The 22,030-nt window shown below is 36.9% G+C and overlaps 1 protein-coding gene across 12 annotated transcripts in view; it reads left to right on the top strand.

The window, feature by feature from the left end:
- The window catches only part of ZNF532 (zinc finger protein 532), a 114,897-nt gene that overhangs the window by 24,782 nt on the left and 68,085 nt on the right, over window positions 1–22,030 (top strand). Inside the window, exon 1 of one of the 12 annotated variants that reach the window (XM_027868888.1) lies at window positions 14,910–14,928. The exons of the other annotated variants lie outside the window; for them this stretch is intronic. The gene's annotated coding sequence lies outside the window, so the exon portion shown is untranslated. Of the gene's footprint in view, window positions 1–14,909; window positions 14,929–22,030 lie in introns of those variants that run through there. 12 annotated transcript variants of the gene reach the window in all.

A 22,030-nucleotide genomic window follows, 5' to 3' on the forward strand; every position in this document is an offset into this window, starting at 1 on the left:
GCATCTGCGTACTTATTTCATGTAATGGAGCCAGACTATAGTAATGGAGTAGCTCCTTGCTAGAAATAAATTAGACAAATTTAGAAAGCATCTCTGTTAAGACATTTGAATGCTTGCCTACTTAGTACCGAGATGTAGTGGTATCGTTCACACTCCAGCTTCCTGTTGAACCTTCTAATTTGTGACTTGAAAAGCACACTTGAAATTTGTTCTGTTTATCTTTAAAAGACAGGCTTACAATTCTCTGAAGTATCAAGCTGGGTAATAGTTGGTACATCTGCATTTGGGTGAGATATGTAGTCTATGATAGATGTTCCCTTTAATTAGTGTGGAGTCATCTATTCTAACTTGATTCACTATGTCAGGGGTTTTTAACTAATGATAGTTGTATTTCAATATAATTTGTTTTCTTTCTAATCCTATGTATTTTATTTTACACATTTAGAAACAATTTGAGAAGGAGTCTTTCAGCTTTAGCAGACTTCAAAAGGAGTAAAGGACAAGAGCCCTTGCGCCATGATATTGAAAAAATGATTTGCTGCCTTGTAACTTCTTCCTTATCCTGTCTCCATAATTATTGCTGCCTTTGTTTTTAAGATAAAAGCCAATACCTCTCTTATCCTTAACTCAGCTATTTAAGAGGGAGAAAGAGAAACATTTGTCCTGGCAGTGGCTTTGGAGAAATCTGTTGGCTTTTAACTGTTCACAGGATATAGGAAGTCATTCTAGCTTGATTCATGTGAAAACCACTTAGAACAATTTTGCAAATAAATATAAATATTGGAAAAAATTTAATAGGTCTCTCCTTTGCCAGGATGAATAGTATTAAAATCAATGAAAAAATTTTTTTTTTATTTTTTATACAATATGACATAACTTGTCCTGAATGAGTTTTAGTTTGTTAGACTTCTGCAGTACTGGCAGCCTCATTGAAGGAGAGAGTATGGTATCTGTCTTTATTTTTCTGTAATTTTGGTCTTCCCTTTTTCTTCCCAGGTGTCAGCCCATTAAACTTGAGGTCATTTTGTACTTTTAAGAATTTCCTTGGCACATCATAACTATAGCTAGACTTAAATTTTTCTAAGAATTTGGGAAATTTGTTTTAGGTTAACTTTATATCATGGTTAGGGCATTGTAGAACCAATGTACATGGTTTGGGGGCTATAAATTGATCCTAAATGGATTGTGATGTTTGTAGTAGGAAAGGAACTGTCTGAGAAAAACCTCATTCCTGTGGGGAAAAGGAAAGGAAAAAAAAAACCTGTATTTAGAATCATAGTACCCTTAATTAGTCTCTTATTAACTTTACCTTCCCTTTTCTCCCTCCATCCTTGGATATAAACATCTATTAGGTGGAAACTCTTAAGGAATTTCTTCACATGGCTGTACTTAGAATAAGGATCAAAATCCTTTTGCCTGTTTTGGATTGGTACAAAAATTTAATAGTTTTTAAGGCAATTAAGTTTCAGGATTTGGATCAATGTCCTATTATTTATCTGGTGATGTTGGATATAAGTTATATGGTTGCTTTCTACAAGTTTGAGTATGTAAGACTTGATTTATTTAGATAACCCAACATTGTTGGATTTGGAGTCAGAGACTTTGGATTCAAATCACATTTCTGTTACTTACTGGACTAGTATGACCTTGGGTAAAACAATTAGCTTCTCTGGGCCTCAGTTTCTTGCTCTGTAAATTGAGGGAGTTGGACTAAATTTCTAAAATTCCTTCCAGTTCCAAATTTGTGATACTCTGATTATTTTATCTCCTTATATTTTGTTTCTTAAAATGCCTCATGGCACATGCTTTGAACGAAGGGTAGTTATGTTGTGGTTAAGCTTTTGCTTTTAAGTATATGAAGTAGGGATATAAGGTCATTTTAGGGACTTTATGTATGTTTACTGTCAGGATTTGAAAGGTATTTTCAGGTAATGATTCTCATAACTTTGTTTCAGTATGATAGGTAGAATGCTAAAGTAAAAGCCCCGTGGGCTTTGTCAAGCTGGACAGACCTTGAAGAGAGGCCCAGTGATGATGGACTGTGTATCTGTTTTTTAAGGACTATTAAAGTTCAGACGATGTGATCATTAGGTTGCCTGCAAGGTGATGAATTCTTTAGCTACAGGAACTCTGGAAGGCCATCTACTGTTATCCAGAGGGTGTGTGATCTGCAGGAAGTACCCACACCAATAAAATCACAGACCCTTGAAGTATTGAAATACCGTGTAAATGGCCCCACTAAATAGTACTCTTTGTGCAAGGGACTTTGAGGATATATACGGGAAGTATGATTTAATCCCTACCCTGAAGGAGTTTATGGTCCACTTGAGAAACATGTAAAAAAGTTATAAGAATACAATACAAAGAAAGACAAACATGCAAAGTAACATAATTCAAATGTGTTTTCATTAATGTTTAGAAGATAGGAGAAATAGAGTTATTGGGACTTCTTTAAATTAAAAAAAATGTTTTATAGATATTCCTTATTTTTCCATTACTTTCATTTCTTCCAAGCTCAGAGAGACAACCCTTGTATAACAAAGAAGAAAAAAAGCAGTTTAACAAAGTTAACCGGCATATCAGCCTAATTTGACAACATATACACTATTCCATACTGATAGTTTCACCAGTGCATGTGGGTGATTGGAACTTGATGGGAATCATAATTTCCTAAGTGTAGATTTATGAGGGAAGACAAAAGGCTATTTCTAGGTAGAGGGAATGGCATAAGTAAAGAGAGGGAAGTAGCTTGAAAAGACATGATCTTCTTCAGTGGGAGGATAAGAGAGAAAATATAGATTTTTGTAAATAGAAAAGACCCTACAGGTACTCATTCATTAAAGAGTGATCCTTCCTCTAAAGCTGATTACCTATGTGACTTTGGCCAAGTCTCTTAAATTTTCTAGTCCTTTGTTTCTTCCTGTCTAAAATGAAGGGGGATTAGATTAAATGGCTTCTGAGGTCCCTTTGGACTCTAGATCTCTGATTCTATTATGATAGAAATATTTGTTAGAAGTTTATTCTTGGATATTGAACAAACAAATCCATTGGCTAAAATTTTCCTCTTGTTCTAAAGGTAAATTATTATTATCTGTATTAACGTTTTACTATGTATTTGCAAGCATTTCTTAAGTTTGAATAAAACTTGAACTGTTTTTGCCCAAAATATAGATTAGCAAATAATTTTATTTTGCCTTTTTTCCCCTCTGGCATTTAAATAATTGAAAATAGTAAAATTTATTCCTTCCATATGTTTAATTCTCACTGAATTGAGGGTTTCCTAAGTAAATTTGGGTTGAGGAGAGAATGAACTAAAAGGAATTACACACAATTAAACTCCTATTTGAATATTCATAGAATACAATTTCTGTAACTAAGGTTACTATTTCAGGAGCTGTGATATTTGCAGTTACATAACATTGACAAAGAATGGAATTTACTGTATTTCACTGTCAACAGTTTTGTTAGTAATTGAAACACAGTAACAACATAAGCTTATAATTTTAAATGTCAGTCAACATCAGTGTATGCATTTTTTTCTTATTGTAATCTATAAAGCTGTATTTAATACATTAAAAGAAATGTACATTTGATTAAGTTGTTTTCTTGAGAAAAATGCTCATAACTCCAATGGATTATAATCGTTATTTGCATTGAAGAAGGAATTAAAATTTGCAGTTGCTCATATTATATTCTAAATAATCTGACCAGTTCTTCACAAGATATTGATAATTGTTCCCAGAAGTTCAAGAGAATAACTTACTCAGTGTTCCCTTCCTTTCCTGTGTGTGTGTGGGGAGGGGGAAGGGGGTGGGGTCCAGGTTTTTTTTTTTATTCTTATGCAAAAATGCTGAAACCCAAACTAGGAGCCTATGTATTGTTCTTGGTTTCAACTTTTCATGGCATGTCTTTCAGCCTAAGGCAAATGAGTAATGTAGCAGGGTCCAAGTGGGTTATCACTTTATTACTTATGGGAGTACCCTTGCTAGTTATTTGACCCTTATGTACTCACAGTAATAATGCCTTAAGAAATCTATTGTCTATAGAGACTATAAACACAGAAAAAATTAAATAACATTACAAAACATCTTTTCCCACTCAGGTGATATGGGATTTAAAAAAAAAAGTTAAAGAACAGTAGGAAGAATAATCCAAAAAAGATGGCAAAAGCCAAAGGCAACTCAGCAAGCATTTATTTAAAGCCATAGACCCATATTATGACAAGAGCTGGGGATACAAAGAAAAGCAAAAACAGTCCCTGCCCCCCAAAAAACTCATATTCTGTTGAGGGAGACAAACACTACACAAGATGTAATCAGGATAAATTGAAAGTAATCTAAGAAGGAAGGCACTAGTATTAAGGGGTGTTGAGAAAGGTATTATTAAGGGGTATTGGGTAAGGTAGGCTTTTGGGAATCCAAGAGGCAGAGATAAGGAGGGAAAGAATTCCAAGTATGGATGATAGCCAGGGAAGGTGGAGTGTCTTGTGCAAGAAAGAGCAAGGAGGTCAAAATCACTGGATAGTAATGGAGGGGAGTAAGGCCTGGGAGGCAGCTGGTGGCTTAGTGGATAGAACCTTGGGCTTGAAGTCAGGAAAACTTAAGTTCAAATCCGGTCTTAGACACTCACTAGCTGTGTGACCCTGAGCAAGATACTTATCCTCTGTTTGCAAAATTCACTGGAGAATGAAATGCAAACCACTTAAATATCTTTGCCAAGAAAACCCCAAAATAGGGTCACAAAGAGTCAGATGCGACTGAACAACACCAAAGGTCTAGGAAGACTGGCATGGTAGGAAGGGTTCAGGTTATGAAGGGCTTTAAAAGCCGAACCGTACAAAGGGGACTTGGAAACACTTCAGCTTACAAATGCAACTGTCCCCTAACTGGAGACTCCTTTTCCTTTTTTATTTACATCAGTTTAAAGTCTTTTCTCTTTAACTTTTACCTGCCTCCTTGCGTGAAGGGAGGGATGGCTTAGTTAGAACTTTTCCCTTTTCTCTGGCCTGAAGTCCTCAGTAACTCTTTCCCAGGCTGGAAAGCTTCTGCATTTCTCTTAACCTCTTCCACACCATGGTGCTCAACTCATGTTTTGACTATTTAACTGTCTTTTGTCATCCTGAAATACAGATCTTTGTTATTAAGGTCTTGAAATCAGATATTCTTCTCTCTGTTTTCCAGCTCTTCTATTTGTAGTTTTCCCCATTAGAATAACCTCCTTGGGGTAATCTCTCTCTCTCTCTCTCTGTCTCTGTATATATCTATATATCTATGTCTATATCTATATCTATCTATCTATCTATATCTATATATATATCCGTCTCTGCCTCTCTGTCTCTCACATACATACAACTATCTATAATCTGTCTGTCTGTCTGTCTGTCTATCTATCTATCTCTCTATCCCTCCCCCATTCCAGGGGTCCAGTAGAGTATTTGTAAGTTTAGACAATAGACCTGCTGCATTCCTGGCTCCACAATGCCAATTAGGGCTTGGGGCCAAGCTGGCCTCCTAGGGCCAATTTGAGTTTCAAGCCTGCGTATCAGTCGAAGTTGTAACCTGTAACCCTTGTAACCACCCTGGGTTGAAACCCAGGAATATATGTCTGTCTGCTAAGGGGAAACCAGAGGTGCTTTGAGGAGGGGTTGGGATCACAGTTAGTTAGCACCTGATTATTGACTGGAAACATAAAAGTTGTGAGTCATTAAGCACCCACTATGTACCTGGCACTGTGCCAGGTGTACTAGGCATACAAAGACAAAATAGAAAGTCTTCCCTTCAGGACCTGCATTCCGTGGAGGAAAGCCATGTATGCATATAAATATGTACAAAATAGATTCAAAGTAAGTACAATGTAAATTTGGCATTAGATGAATTAAAATTAAATGAATTAAAAGTACCTAATTGTGGGACCATAGATTTAGAGCTTAAAGGGATCAAACACCATCTAGTCAGACTTCCTCATTTTATAGATAAGGAAAATAAAGCCCTTGGAGATGAAATGATTTGTCCAAAGGTCATACAGGTACTAAATGGTAGAGGCAGGATTCTGAGCAAGATCTTTTGACTCCAAAGCCACTTTGGAAGCAGTCAGGTAGTGCAGTGGATAGAGTTCTGGATCTGGAGTCATGAAAACTTGAGGGATAATAATAGCCCCTATGTTATAGGGCTGTTGTAAGGATCAAACAATAGAATGTTTATAAAGCACTTTGCAAACCTTAAAGCGCTTTACAAATACTAGCCTTTATTACTTAGCGGTGGAAGAAACTTTGGAGATAATTCAGTTCAACTTCCTTTCCCAGATGAGAAAATTGAGAGAAGAGACTTTCCACATTGTCACGCTGATAGTGAGTGTGTGACAATTCTAGCTAGAAAGAGCTCAAATTTAAACCTAGCTCCTGACTCCAAACTCAGTGCTCTTTCCAGTTTATCACTATCAACCCAGTGCCCATTCCAATCTATCCACTATTTGTAACATTATTACTATGAGATTGTGTTAAAAATTCCAAACAGCTAAGGAAGATGATAATAGAAAGAGTATTGAATTGAGAGTCAGGAGTTCAGAGCCCTGGGTGTAGTCCCAGCTTAGCCACCTTGCACGTGCCACTTACTTCCTGGGTCTCAGTTTGCTCATGTGTGAAATAAACACTCAAGTCTCTTCCAACTATAAAATTCTATGATTTGCAAGTGGACTTTTGGAACACTACTCTTTGTAAACCAGAAACTGATAACTCTTTGAGATTGATTACCAAGTTAGCATTGAAAGTATGCATCCTGGAACTGAAGATGCAGATTTGGAAGATTGAATCTCATGGTCAAGAACCACAAATTGTAGCTAGATTATAGACTACCAGGAGGGGGGAGTAAAGTATAAGAAGACTGGAAAGAAAGTAAGGGGCCAGGTTGTGAAGAGTTTTAGATGCAAAACACTGCAGCAAGTGGTTCATACCTAAGATGAGAATAAGAGCTTGAACTTGTGGGGGACTATGAAGATGAAAAAAAAAAGAGATAGAAGTAAAAGACATTGAAGAGATGATAGGATTTGGTGACAGAAGAGTTCAGGATAACTCAGGTTTCAACCTTCAGTGACAATATAATTCATTTATTCATTTCATTATCTGTAAAATGAGTGGAGATGACCTCTAAAGTCCTCTCTGCCTTCAAATCTGTGATCCTTTCTTTAATTCCCTCTGCCCATCCCTAACTCAGCTCTGGCCTCTGCTCACTTGAGATGATAGCATTTAAAGATACAGAGAGATAGGAGAAGGAATTAGATTTGAGGAGATGAATTTTGGTTTAGACATAATGATTTTTAAAGTGATGATATATTATCCAGTTGGAAATATATCCCCAAGAGTTGGGACTGGAACTCAGGAACAAAATTAGACCAGGTACAGATTTAGAATTGGAAGTCATCAACATAGAATGATAATTGAGGCCATGATAAATGTGGGAGTGAATCTCCAAAGGAAATAGTATAGGGAGTCAATTGACACTTAATGGCTTACTTATATGCCAGGCATTGTGTTAAGCACTGACAAAACCCAGAGAGGCCAGGATTGAACTTTGAGGAATATCTACATTTAGGGATATGCTAGGTTTTCTTGAAGCTTATCTCTGACCTATGTGCTAGATGATACTGATTTCTTTCAGCGTTTTTAAAAAAAATTTATGATTTAATCTTGACATTAATTTTTCCTGTAAAACGTACCTTATTTAATGATCACAGCAATTACTCATTCAGCATTGTTATTAATTGATAAGGAAAAATATTGGTGTTGGGATAGCTTCTGGATTTAGATGCACAGGATGGGTTCAAATGCTCATTCTGTCACTTGTTACCCATGTGAATTTGGGCAAGGTACTTAACCTGTGTGAGCCTCGGTTTCCTCATCTGTAAAATGTGGGGATTGGACTATATGGCCTGTAAGGTGAAGTGTATGATCCGTTGATTTCTGATTACAAGATTCCTGTTTTAGTGAGTAAGACACACATTAATCATCCATATGCTTATGTAGGGCATGAGTAAGAGAGCAAGTAATACAGGCTTTTAATGTTACCAGTAATCAGGTTGGCATGCTAGAGACTACCACTGAAACTCAGCCTGGTCTATGGGTATTCTTTCCTCTCTGGTGGGTACTGGCCAATTTGAAAATATTAGATGCAAAAGATCATATTTGAACTCAAATGTAAAAAAAAAAATAGTTCTCATTTCCCTGAATATAAGCCCTTGAGACTTATTCATAAGAGTGTCATGGGTGAAATAGAAGAAGCATGTTGATAACAGATGAGAAATTTAAAAACTCCTTTGCCCGCCTTCTGCATTTATTTATTATTTAGGCATTTTAGGAATATTTTCCCCATTGTCATAACCATTAGTCCACCCGAATTATGGTATGTTCTTTGAATGCCTTAGAAGGACTGTATTACATACTTTCTTTCACTTCAACTGCTTTCTTCCAACTTCATATCAATCTGTTCTCTCTACATACCACTTTCCTCTTTCTCAGTAACTCATGAACAGTCCCACACATTTCTACACTATTCAACTGCTTTCTTCCAACTTCATATCAATCTGTTCTCTCTACATACCACTTTCCTCTTTCTCAGTAACTCATGAACAGTCCCACACATTTCTACACTTGTCATCTCTACTCATTTGTTCTCTTTTCCACCTTAACTTCTTCAGAAGATGGCTTATGAGCCCTTGACTTGTATTTTTGTACTAGTAATATCTTCAGAAGACTAATGCTAGATAAATACAAAAGTATCTTCTTGGGTCAGGGATTGAGCAGTACAGCACCATACAGTACAGTATGGGTGTGATTTGAATCTTATCCATCATGTTACACAAAGGAGTCTGGGTATAAACTCTGGGTTTCAGTTTGGTGATATTTTTGGTGTGTTATTTATGTTTCTTGAAGTATATTTTCCAGGAATTTTGTACTTTAATTTGCTTTTAAATAGGCGAAAGCTTACATTAAAGTTAATTAGCATTTTTTGTTATTTTATTTATTAGTATTTGGTTTAAAAAACCCCAATACATTGAAGTGAAATAAAATTGATCTGTGCTGGAGGTTTGGATTTAAAGTTTAAGGTATAGTTAGGCCTTCTTCAGGGAATGAAAAGGATATTATATTTAATTAAAGCGTTGGCAACCAGAACAATACACATTTAGAGTGAAAAATGTTAATGTTTCCTCTCTCCATTTGCTTTTTGCAGAAAAACCTTTTTGGGGACCAGCTTTAATAGCACCTACTTCCCAGTCTTACATGAGGATCAAATGAGCTAATAATTGTAAAGTGCTTAGTCAGCACAGCACACTCTATGAATGTTAGCTGCTGCTGACTTTAAAAAAAAAAATTTCCTCTCTCTGAAAGAAAAGAGAATATGAATTTTCATTCATTTGCATTCCCCCTCCCCACCTACCACCCCCACCCTGACTCAATTTCCTGAAGTACTGTTGCTTTTTGGAATTAAGAATGTAGTTCTGGAGCAATATAAGAGTCTGTGGGGAAGAATTATGACTAAATCACAAACTGTTCTTTTGGAGGAGGGTAATTAACCCATAATCAAAACACAAAACCAAAATGTTATGCAGATCTTAAGGCGAGATAGGGTCTCTAATCTATGACAGATGATGTTTGTAGAGATGAAGACATTAGATAGCCTCCATGAAAATCAGTGTCCAGCACTAATTGCTTTGTAGTAGTTTATTGAACCGGGCAGAATTTTGTCTAAAAGACTTCATGATTTTTCAAGAATTCTCAATTTAAAAACAAATTGCATGCAACCTTTCTGTGGTCAAGTCAATGTAGTTTTCCTCATTTTATAGATTTTTAAAAAAAAAGATGATAGAAGAAAATTAATATGAAAACCAGAGTGGAAGGGACTGTTAAAACTAGGTAGCTTTATGGCAGGAAGGGAAAGGGAATAAGCATTTATATAGCACTCACTATGTATCAGGCACTGTGCTAAGCTTTTTATAAACATTACTACATTTGATCCTCACAACAATTCTGTAAGATAGGTACTATTAATACCCCCATTTTAAAGGTGAGGAAACTGAGGCAAGGAGAGGTTAAGTGACTTTCCAAGGGTTGCATAGCTAGTAAGTGTCTGAAATTTGAACTCAAATCTTCTTGATTCCAGTCCTAGGGTTCTATCCACTGCCACCAATTCCTGTTACCTCCTTTTTGTTAGGCTAATGACTTAATTATTTTCTGGGCAATTGTTCTTTGTAAAAAAAAATATGTTATTTTAAGCAAAGCACCTGATTCAGTATATAGAAGTTGTTACCACAGAAGATTGTATTCTTGTTTCTTCCTCACTTGGAAATGCTAGACAAGTGGTCACACTATAAGGCAGTTCTCACTTTACATAAGCAGACCATTCTGCAGACCTCTAAGTAAAGCAATTTTTATATAACATGGGTTGGAGGGAGGGAGGGAGAAAGGGGACCCTTGGAGGGAGGGGGCCTGCACATGGTGTAAGGACACGTTGAGCTGGGGCAGAGAAGTGAGAGCAGTACAAGGAGCTCATGAGCTGCGGCCAGCCACGTGTGGGCCTGTCCAGAATGGAGAGGAAGAACATGTGGGATGAAGGGGCAGACACATGGAGGCTGGACACAGACACAGACAAGAGGGAATGAGCAACATGTGTGGCCCTGGGACAGACATGTGGTACCTGAGCATGGGAAGATATAGGTGGGTGGGTGGAACAGGGTGTAGGTCTCTTCTCTTCATGTCCAGAGATCACAGGCCAAGTGCCCATCCCACTGTACCCTAGTGGTTGAGATCTCCTAGTGCTTGTTCTTTTGCTTTTACATGGAGGTTAAAAACTTTTTTAAGTTTTTATTTTTTTTGTTTTTTTGTTTTTAGTAGGGGGGATGAGAGGCCAAGAAGCACTAAGTCAGGGGGCGGGAGTGGAGAAAGAAAGAGCACAGTGCTGTATAGTAAAGTTAATATAGGTGCTTTTTTTTTGAATACAGATTTCTTTCTTCATTCAATATGTATAATGCAAATTTTCATAAAGCAAGAACTGTCTATATATGTTTATTAAAGCAGATTCACAGGAAAGAACAATTGACACATTTGTTAATTGAATGTCATTGTTTACACTTATTATTGAAGCCCATTAAAGTGGCTTTGCCTTGATAAGGGGCCATTAGTGAATGATACAGTTTTAATTTCTAGAAATATATTTCAAGTGCACAAGTTTCATATTGGGAAGCCAGTTATACTGGGAATAGGCCTTACTTAAACAAATAAACAAAAAAATCACTTGGAGAATAGAGGGCTAAGCAGAAAACCAATCCATAAATGTATTAAATATGCCCTGAGAAGGAATTAAATAGAAATCTAGCCCTCTAGCCATTTATAAATGAGATCAGGGTTTTGTTGTTATTTAGTTGTTTCAGTCATATCTGACTCTTTGTGACTCCATTTGGGGTTTTCTTGGCAAAGATACTAGAATAATTTGCCTTTTCCTTCTCCAGCTCTTTGACAAATGAGGAAACTGAGGCAAACAGGGCTAACTGCCTTTCCTAGGGTTACACAGCTTGTAAGTGTCTGAGGCTAGATTTGAATTAGGGTCTTCCAGACTCCAGGTCCTACTCTTGCCACTGAGCCACTTTTAGACCTTCTTATTTTGTTATTTTTCTGGAACTTTACTTAGAACAGTAATGGGCAATGGATAGACTAGCCATTGCTACCATGAAGATCTGTGAGAAACTTTCCTGTGGGAAACTTTGCTAACTCTAAGTAGAATAATGGAAATCACCTGTTCAACCTTCTGGAACCATTTCCTATTATTGCATTCATTCCCCATTCCTGGAATGTTTTAACCTCACCCAACTTGTTATTGCTCTCATGTGTTTTTTCAGACCAGAATGAAAGACTAAAAATTGAGCAAGTCACTTTTACTCAGAGCGGGGAAGAACTGGCTATAGTACCAATTAGCATGTCTGTGATCTGGTCCTTCCTTGGCTTCTGCAAGAGTAAGAAGGTTTGGATTAAATGTGAAGAACATAGAGTAATCAATCAATTTTTCAACATATACTTATTCTTCAGTACTTGAGTGGTTCTTTAACCATATCATCATGGGACTGTTGCAGGATGTAATCCCACACTTTCTTATCCTTTGTGAGTCTTGTCTATGTAGTTACATAAATCCTCCACTTGAATGTACTGGAAGCTTCCTTCTAGGCTTTTTAAATTTTGCATAGATGTAAAATTAAAGTCAATTTTTTAAAAATTAAAAAGAATTCATGGATGTTGTTGCCACACTTTGTATCATTAACATCATGCCCCACCTTTCCTTCTTCTTTTCCAATTATAAATATCCTTGAAGATATGATACATTGCACTCTCAAATGCAAGGCATCATTGGTAACACGGCAACTTGCTTATTCCTAACATTTACCTTCCATTTTCCTTTGGATCATCTACAGTTTTGATTTTTTTTGAGATGATGATGTGGAGATATATAAAGCATCCTTTTCCCCCTTAAAATATTAAGAAATAAATGCTTCTCCAATCTGAAGTTCTTTCCTGACTTGTTTCAGTGAAGAATTTGTAATTTGGTTAGTCATATCTGACTTTTTGGGACTCCGTTTGGGGTTTTCTTGGCAAAGATACTGGAGTAGTTTGTCATTTCCTTCTCCAGCTCATTTTATACATGAGGAAAAGGAAGCCAACAGAGTTAAATGACTTGTGCAGGGTCACACAGTGTCTGAGGTTGGATTTGAACTCAGGTTTTCCCGACTCCAGGACTGCTGCTCTGTCCACTGAGCCACATACCTGCCCCAAAGAATTTAGTGTCTAATTAACTTTTTAAAGCACTAACTTAGCCTATGTGCTGAGGACTAGAGATACAATGAAGCATAAAAGATAGTTCCTACTCTCAAGGAGCTCACTGTCTAATGGAAGAAACAACATGGAATCCCCTGCCTTAAGACGTTTTTCTTCGTACCAAAGGCCTTTCTCTGAAGAAATTGAGTAAAAGTTCAGGAAGGAATTCTAGTCTCCCTGAGCATGGAGTTGGGATGATGGTAGAACAATGACAGGGAGGCCCTTAATTGATTCACTTAAAAGAATTACCTTTTTCCCTCTGCCTTAACCTGATTAGGGTATTGAAAAAAAAAGCCTTTGATTACTTCAGTTAAGGGAAGTATCTCTTGAGTTCACTTTTGTTAGAAAGGAGAATCCTGAGAGGGAGTGATAGAAAAAAGATTGAATAGTTTTAGGAAAATGATTCTCCAGGGGTGCACCAACATTTTAAATCATTATTGTTCTGTTTGATGATATAAGCTCTGTATGATGAATGAACCTATGCCTTGTAAATATGTTTTATCTTGTGAAATTTGTCTTTGATTCAGAAAGCTATAAACTGTCACTCCAGAATGGCTTATATCAGAGAGATTTCCAAAGACATAGAGAAACTCTACCTGGTTGAACTTTTTTCTTATAGAATAATTTAATTAATAAATGTTCAGTGGTAGCCTGTGCCCCAAAAGTTGAGTAAAGACCTTTTGCCATCAACAGTGGTGTTCTGGTACTACATGATCTGCAACCTTTTAGTGTCTTTGGGAGAGAAGTGGTATTTCAAAAGAAAAACAAACAAAACAAAACAAAAATGGCATTAGTAGCGGAGGCCACCTTTTATGTTGACTTGTGAACATTTACTGAGTCATCTTCTTTATGTTCCCGCTAGATTGTAAGCTCCATGAAATTATGGATTATATCTTCTGAGTCTCTGTCTTTCTCAACGCTTTGAGGCACAGTGCTTTGCATGTGGCAGGGACTTTATAAATAAATGCTTGTTCAGTTGAATTACATGTCACATAAATCAGTATTGTAGGTGGTTAAGCAAGATTAGGTTACTGGGCTCTTTATGTACCTGTCTGCTCTAGCAAGAGTTGAAATATGAGAGAGAGAAGAGGAGGTATGTGGCTGAAGGTGTGTAGTCCTGTGGGATACCAGCTGCTTTCATGTGACTAGAAAATGACTGGTTGGCCATAGGCAAGCAGAAAAGATGGAAGCCAGTTTCTTTTTTTAGCACTCACTGACTGTGGAGCAGAAAGCCCAGACCTCATCACATTTGTGATTTAAGACAAAATGAACAGTGTTTTCCCCCTAGTTTCTGTGGGGTCCTCAGGTGATCTATAAGTAATTCTTTAAAAAAAAAATTCACAGTCCTTAGTCACTTTTTGGGGTCAGCTAGGTGGCACAGTGGATAGAGTGCTAGGCCTGGAGTCAGGAAGATTCATCTTCCTGAATTAAAATCTGCCCTCAGACACTTCCTAACTGTGTGACCATGGGCAAGTCACTTAACCAAGTTTACCTTGGTTCCTTATCTGTAAAATGAGCTAGAGAAGGAAATGACAAACCACTCCAGTACCTTTGCCACGAAAACCCCAAATGGGGCCGAGAAGAGTCAGACATGAACTGAACAACAGTTTGCTTTTGAGGGGGCAGAGAGCTCACAAAAAATGTTTACTATGTCTGTGTGTGTTTGTATGTGTGTGTACACACATATCTATATAATAATAATGATGATGATGATGATAAAGTACCTACTATGTTCCAGGCACTAGGCTAAACACTTTACATATATACATATGCACACACACATATTTCATATACACACACACACATACATACATACATACATACATACATACATACATGCATAAACACACACACTAGAGGAATGGCAGCTTTGAGTGGAATTATTTCAGGGCCACCCATAACCTTTTTTTCCTTAGAGCACTGCAGCCATAGTTCACTCCAGCTGCTCCAGGGATGAAGCCGGTCAGTTATTTTTCATTTGGCAACAGAACTGACATCTGTTCCCAGCTGGGCTAGGAAAAGCTGAGAAGAAGGAACCACAGCCACTGCACACGCTTAGGGCTTCAGATGGACTTTCAGTGAGTAGATCTTTTCCCTAAGTTAGCAATCCAGTCTGGTCAAGGTGGGCTAGGGGCAGATGAGAATAAGGAGTGGGGTAGAAATGATTTGTACTCTTCATTTGAGTTAGCCTTTGATGAATGAAGCAGGAGTGAGAGCTCTGAACATTGCAGAGAATAAGAAGGGAATGGGGATGGAGCATGAAGAAAAGAACTAAGGTTTTATGTAGGAAAGGACACTTGTTAAAATCCAGGAAGACAAGAAACATCATTTCTTCTCCCCTACCCATGTATCTTTTAAAAATAATCACTGGGGTTGATTCTATTCATCTTTTCCACTTCTTTCACTCTTTGAAGAGAAATTAAAAATATAAAATGCTCCGAATGTGTGATTTAAAATGGAAATTTTCATATGGATATGCGAAATAAAAATAGCTAAAGCTGCTATTAGAAAAAAATAAAGGGAAATCTGAATAGTGAAATCTGTTAAAACTAATTATTGAGGGAATGATTTTTTTTAATGGTCCATTGGAAAAAAGTAGGCACTGACAAAACTCAGCCAGCCAGATGTTTCTAAAAATGAAATAGTGACAAGAAAAGCACTACATCCCTCCCCCCCATCGAAGAGGATTATGGACCTGTTTTAGCACTATCATTATTTTGTGGAATTATCATTATTTTATTTATATAGCATTGCCATCATATTATTTGATTAGTGAAAAGAATGGATTAGGATGATTTACATTTCCCTAATTTTTATCTAAAAACATATTAAATTAAATAAGTTAATGATGATAATGATTATCTGCCACTCATCTGGATAATCTTTATGGATTCATATATTGGCTAGTATCTTAGTGCCAGCATCTTGCTGGCTGTGTTTCAGGTATGTAATCTTTTCTCTTTGAGGGCAGTTTCTAGCGCAGATTCTCCTTTCATGCCTGAGCCTTTTGCATTAGCTTAGCTTTTTTTCAGTTGGAAATTCGGAATGGATTCTGTGAGAGATGGTTCTGTATGAGGGAGCAAGATAAAGAGAGTTAATTCTGGGATTGGCAGCTTTGTCCTTAGAGTTAGTATTTACGTGTGTGTGTGTGTGTGTGTGAGAGAGAGAGAGAGAGAGAGAAAGGTTGCGTTTTTGATGATTATGACAGGTGATGGAAAGGATTATAGAGGTTTTCATTTTATTACTTTCTATGGCAGATAGGATTACCATGTGACATTGGACAAATGACGTAAGCTCCTTTTTCCTTTACTGTAAATTGTGCCAGTCTAAATTTATGTATATATGTGTGCATGCAGAGCTATTAAAAGCTGTTGGATAAAATGATATAATGCAAATGCAGATCTTACTTGTGAAATGGTAGGTTATTTTTATAGGGTTTATACCTGAATGAAAAGATATCATTTGATGCTTTGGGGGAAGATGTGTTGTACTAGATACAGATGGATTAGAAGACTGATTATGTTTTAGTAACTCAAACATTCTTTCCAGAAAGGAGAGGCTTAGGAATCTAACTCAGGATTTTTTTTTCCTTAAGAAAAATTCAAAATTTATTTTTGTAATAATTTAAAAAGAAAACAATTAGAACAGTAGCATGTAGGGAAACCTGTAACTATCAGCATTTCCCTTCATATTAGACATAGCTTTTCAGAGGTTAAATGAGAGCATTAAACATTTTTTCCCAATAGGAAAATTTCATTTTGCCTTCCAGAGTGTGGGAAGGTAAAGGGTAATAGGACATTGTGATTGCGGGTTTGAAGAACATTTCTATAAACCAAAAAAGAAGTGTGAGGTTACAGATGGTAGTATTTATTACATATTATACAAACCTAGAGATAAGAACCAACCTTCAGAAAAGCAATCTTCTTATGTTTCAGACAATGTGATACCTTCTAAATTGACCAGTGTACTCAGACCATTATGCCAATTATGCATTTTTTGTTTATAGCTGAAACTTAGGTCAGTGAAAGAAGCCAACTCCTATTTTCTCAAAACTACTGAAAATCCATTTGCAGACCTTCCATCTTTCCAAGATGTTTCGTTACTTTTCATCCCTAGTTTGGTTCACTTGTCCCCACCCTCTTTTTCCTTCCCCCTTTCCTCCAAGAAATGGGCTTAAGCCATTTGTAGAAAAGTAGCTTGTGAAGTGCATTGCAGCCAGACAGAAATGGCTTTGATCGGTGCACAAGGAAGGGCCTCTTGTTTCTGAAAGTGGTATATAGGAACTGAATGTCTTAGGACCCCATCTTTAACACAGGCTCGGTTCAGTAGTGCATCTCTCCTTGTTGCCAGACCCTAAATTCCCCTCATTACAAGGAATTTCTGTGCAGTGTGATACCAAAAACAATATTTTCCTAGCACGGATCTGTGAACTTAACCTTGAGTTTGGCAGTCTTCACTTCACGTAAGTGGACCCTTTTGCAGACCTCTCACTCCCCTCATGGGGCTTTGCAAGGCTCTGCCCCTTTCTCAGCTCTGCTGCCAGCAGCTGGAGTGCCTGGGGCCCCTGTTGCTGCTGGGGGCCCTACCAGGAGCCCAAGCTGGAGGCAGGGAGGGGAGTTGAATTGAATTTACATAAAGCGACAACTATCTCCAGTAGTTTCATCAGTGGTTTCAGACACTGTTTAAAGGAAAGAGAGAAAAGCCACTTTGGACAAGTCCAACACAAAAGAGCTGAGCAGAATGACATAGTAGAAAGAGCATTGAACTTAGAATGAGGAGACCTGGATTGGAGTTTTTTGAGTCTGTCAAATGGGAATAGTAATGCTTGACTTTGCAGTCCTCAGAGTTGCTGTGAGAAGAGAGCTTTAAGGGCTACAAAACTGAAGGTGTTTTGATTATTAGGAAGCACAAACCAGCAGTTACTAAATGCTATAGTAGCCTGACTTTCTTTTTCTTTCTTCTTCTCTTTTTCTTCCTCTTCCTTTTCCCTGCCCAACTTTCCCCCCCTTCCTCTTCCTCTTCCATAATAACCATCAAGCATGTCAGTAGAATGTATAAGTAATTGTTGACACATAAAAATCCTGTGTATTCACACATTGTCTGAAGTTTTATCAAGGCATCTTGGCTATATGTAAAAACAACCAGTACTTACCTCAACATAGCTAATTGCTCACTAGGGTTTTTCCCCCTGTGTGTTATTTGATGTCTTTTTTTTTTTTATTACCATCAGAAAACATTTTTATTAAGTATTCACCTTCTCATGGGATATTCTGGTTACCATACCTACTGATTATTCATCTCTGACTTCTATCTGGGAGAAGGTCTGACAGTCTATGAATTGTTTGATACTCTGTAATGTCTTTTATTCAGTTTTCATAAAAGATTACATTTATAAAGGGGGAACTAATTTCATAAACTGAGTGCAGTTGGAAAGTGGGGAAGAATGGACTTTTATTATCAAAATGGGGAAAACACGATTAGTTAAGATGAATCAGAGAATGTTTTCCTAATGGTAGCTATATGGTTTATGTGGTTTTAAGTGAAAGACAGAGGGATTGATCTTTAATGACATAGGTTGACATAAAGATTTCTTACTCATAAACATTCAAAAATATTAATTAAACCCTTCAGTGTGCTCTGTTAGATACTAAGAAAGAAGAAAACATAAAACAGTCACTAATCTTGAGGATTATTTAATAAATTTCATAGGGATAATGGGAAAGGTATATAAATTAATTAGAATATAAAACTACATATTATGTAGCAAGATTGTATTTTTCAGTTCAGTTGAGGAAAAGATCATTTCCCACTGAGAGATAAAGAACAGTTTTAGGGAGAAAATGATATTTGACCTAGATCTTGAAGGCTAGGTAGGATATAAGCTGGCAGAGATGTTAAAAACAAAACAACATTGTGAGTTAAGATAGAGATATGGGCAAATATGCGATGTGTCTCAAGGATAAGAAGTTCACTTTTAGGGGCAGCTAGGTGACACATTGGATAGAGTACCTGCCCTGGAGTCAGGAGGACCTGAGTTCAAATGTGACCTCAGACATTAGCTATGTGATACAGGGCAAGTCACTTAACCCTGTTTGCCTCCAAGAGCAAAAAAAAAAAAAATTCAATTTTACAGATTATGTTACAAAAATTCAGAGTTGGAAGGGACTTCAGATCCCATTTAATCTATAGCAGAAGAAGAGCTTCCTCTTTAATATTTGTGACAAGTGGTCATCCAGCCTTTGCTTGAAAATCCCTTGTGAGGGGATACCTACTTTCTCCTCCTTCAGTCAGTTACCTTTTTGGTAGCTCTGATTATTTGTAAGTTTATCCTTACATTAAGCCTATAATTATCATTCTGCACCTTGAATCTATTTTCTTAGTTTTTTTTCCCTCAGGGATCGAGTAGAATAAGTGTCTCTTCTTCCACATGGTAGCCCTTCAGATATTTAAACATGACTATCACATGCCAGTCAAGTCTTCTGTAGGCTAGGTATGCCCATTCCCTTCAGGGAATCCTCATATAGCTTGATCTTGAGGACTTTTCCCCTCCAGGGTCATTCGTTTCTGAATGTGCTCCTGCTAATAAGTATCCTTAAAATGTGCCAAGACCTAAACATAATACTCCAGATATGATATGACCAGGGCAGAATATAGTGGGACCATCATATCTCTAGTCTCACATAATGTCCTTTGAATTTTTAGAAATAGTTATCAGTCTTATTGTAGCAGTCAGGTAGTGCACTGGATAAAATTTTTGGACTTGGAGACAGGATATCTGAATCCAAATACTATCTTAGACTCTAGCTCTGTGACCATGGGCACAATATCTCTCAGCCTCAGTTTTCTCATCTGTAAAATGGGGGCAATAATAGTCTTTCCCTCCTATGGTTAAGGTGGTCATCAAATGAGATAACATATAAAGCACTTTACATCCTTTAAGATGTTACATATGCTAGCTCCTACTATTATAATGGGCATTACCTTAGGCACACAAGTTCATATTTTATACATACATATCTGTGTGTATACACATGTGCACCTATCAGATGAGAGGTGTTTCTGATCTCACATGTTAAACAGAAATTGATCTGAAAAAGATTGTGTCAGGTGGCAGGGACGAGGAGAGTTTGGCTTCAACTGCAGTATAGGCTGGCCATATTATATATGTCTGTAGTGCAGTTTTAGAATAATATTAAGAGAAGAACAATATCTATGGCTTGGAAGATGAAAGTCTCACTATGCTTTGTGTTGCTCAGAAAGCACATCTGGGGTATTCTATTTAATAGTATGTAATAATAATAATAATAATAATTGGCATTTACATAGCACTTTAAGGTTTGTAACATGCTTTATATCCATTGTCTCATTTGTGCAGCATCACATCACACTTTGATCCCAGGCATCAGCATAGTTTCTAGCTTATAGTAGATGCTTAAAAATACTTGTTGACTAAGCAGATATTTTCAGGTAAAATTTATTCATGAAACTTTAATGCTATCCCACATATATATAGAATACATGCATATAAATGCGTGTTTTAAATTTAGTAAATATCATGGGGAAAATATAGAAGACAATGTATCAGTGATTTCTAGTGCAGAATTAAGTGTAGTATACTTGGTGGTTATTGAGAAAGGAATGATCTACATCAGATCACACACCACCCTAAGCCCAGAACACTCCTGAGTGTAGTCAGAACCAAATTAAAATGTAATTGGAAAATATTTAACAAAATAAATTAAAATGCAGTAAAGCATAGATAATAAATTCTACTCTCCTGTTTCTGACTTCAGTACTTTGATGACTTCAATCCTTTGGTTTCACTGATGAAGGTCCTCCCTCCACTATTGCAGATTTTAACTCATCTATCCCTTCAAATCTTGGTTGATTTTTTAAAGATGTCTTTGAATAAATTCTCCATAGAGGGCTGACTAACATCTCCTGTAAATATTTTAACAGGGGAGCTAGATGGCAATGGATAGAATGCCAGGCCTGGAGTCAAGACGACTCATCTTCCTGTGTTAAAATCTGGCTTGAGACACTAGCTGTGTAACCCTGGGCAAGTCACTTAACCCTGTTGCCCTCAATTTCCTCATCTATAGAATGAGTTGGATAAAGAAATGGCAAACCACGTCAGTATTTTTTGCCAAGAAAACCCCGAATGGTGTCACGTAGAGTCAGAAACAACTGAAACAACAATATTTTAACATGTTGTGGGTATCTGTGCAGCACCCAAACTGTATTCTTGTTATCCTTCCTGACTCATGCTACACAATTGACACACTTCCTTCTCCAATCATAATTTTCCCTAGTCATGTTTTTTTGTGCCACATCACTGGGTATATGGCTACAACCCACTCCTCACCCTCCCCTGCCCCACATTTCAGTCTTGCCCTTTGAGTTAGCCACAGTTTTCACTCTTTGAAAATAATAGATTTTCATGATTTACAATTATCACAAGGATGTAATTAGTGTTAAAAAGATTTGTTCTGTTTTGTTTTGATATAAGGTAGTTTGAAATTGTTTAAAGGCCAGCAGAGTCCAGATTCATTCCAGCTCTCTTCTCTTGCCTTCTTGATTAATTCTGCATCCAGTCCCTTCCTTGCCCACCATCGATATAACCTAAGACATAGGCACTGATGGACTGCTTCATTGAGGTGCCCAATCCTATGACATAGTACAATCCAGGCATTCTTTGTCTGCTTACTTTTTCCTTCAGAATATTGCCTGATCTTTCATTTTCTATGGATCTTATTTAGGAAGTAGCCCTGTAGTATTTTGGGTTTTGTTCAATTAACAAAATGTCACTTGTGAACAGAAACATCTGGAAAAATTGACCTTCCACAAGAGATCTCTCTTCCTTTTGGAGTCTATATAGCAGATTGCCAGTTATGTTCATCTTGCATATGCTTTTTATGTCAATGGATATTTATATTTAGAGTACTTGAAAAATAATACATTTGTGCTTTGATGTGCTTATCTTCCTTCTGACTCTCCTACATTTGTTACTATGGTAACACATCTCGTAAGTGTTAGAGATAGGATTTGAATCCAGTTCTCTCAAAGTATGGTGTCCTTTTTATTTTTTGTAAAGTTTTAAAATGATGAATTTAATAAATAATATCAGACTTGAAACATTTCAGTATACAAAGCATAGCAAAAGTAGGTTATATATGACTC

Source organism: Vombatus ursinus, unplaced genomic scaffold, assembly GCF_900497805.2.
Source record: "Vombatus ursinus unplaced genomic scaffold, bare-nosed wombat genome assembly UNPS02014791.1, whole genome shotgun sequence".
Classification (NCBI taxonomy): domain Eukaryota; kingdom Metazoa; phylum Chordata; class Mammalia; order Diprotodontia; family Vombatidae; genus Vombatus; species Vombatus ursinus.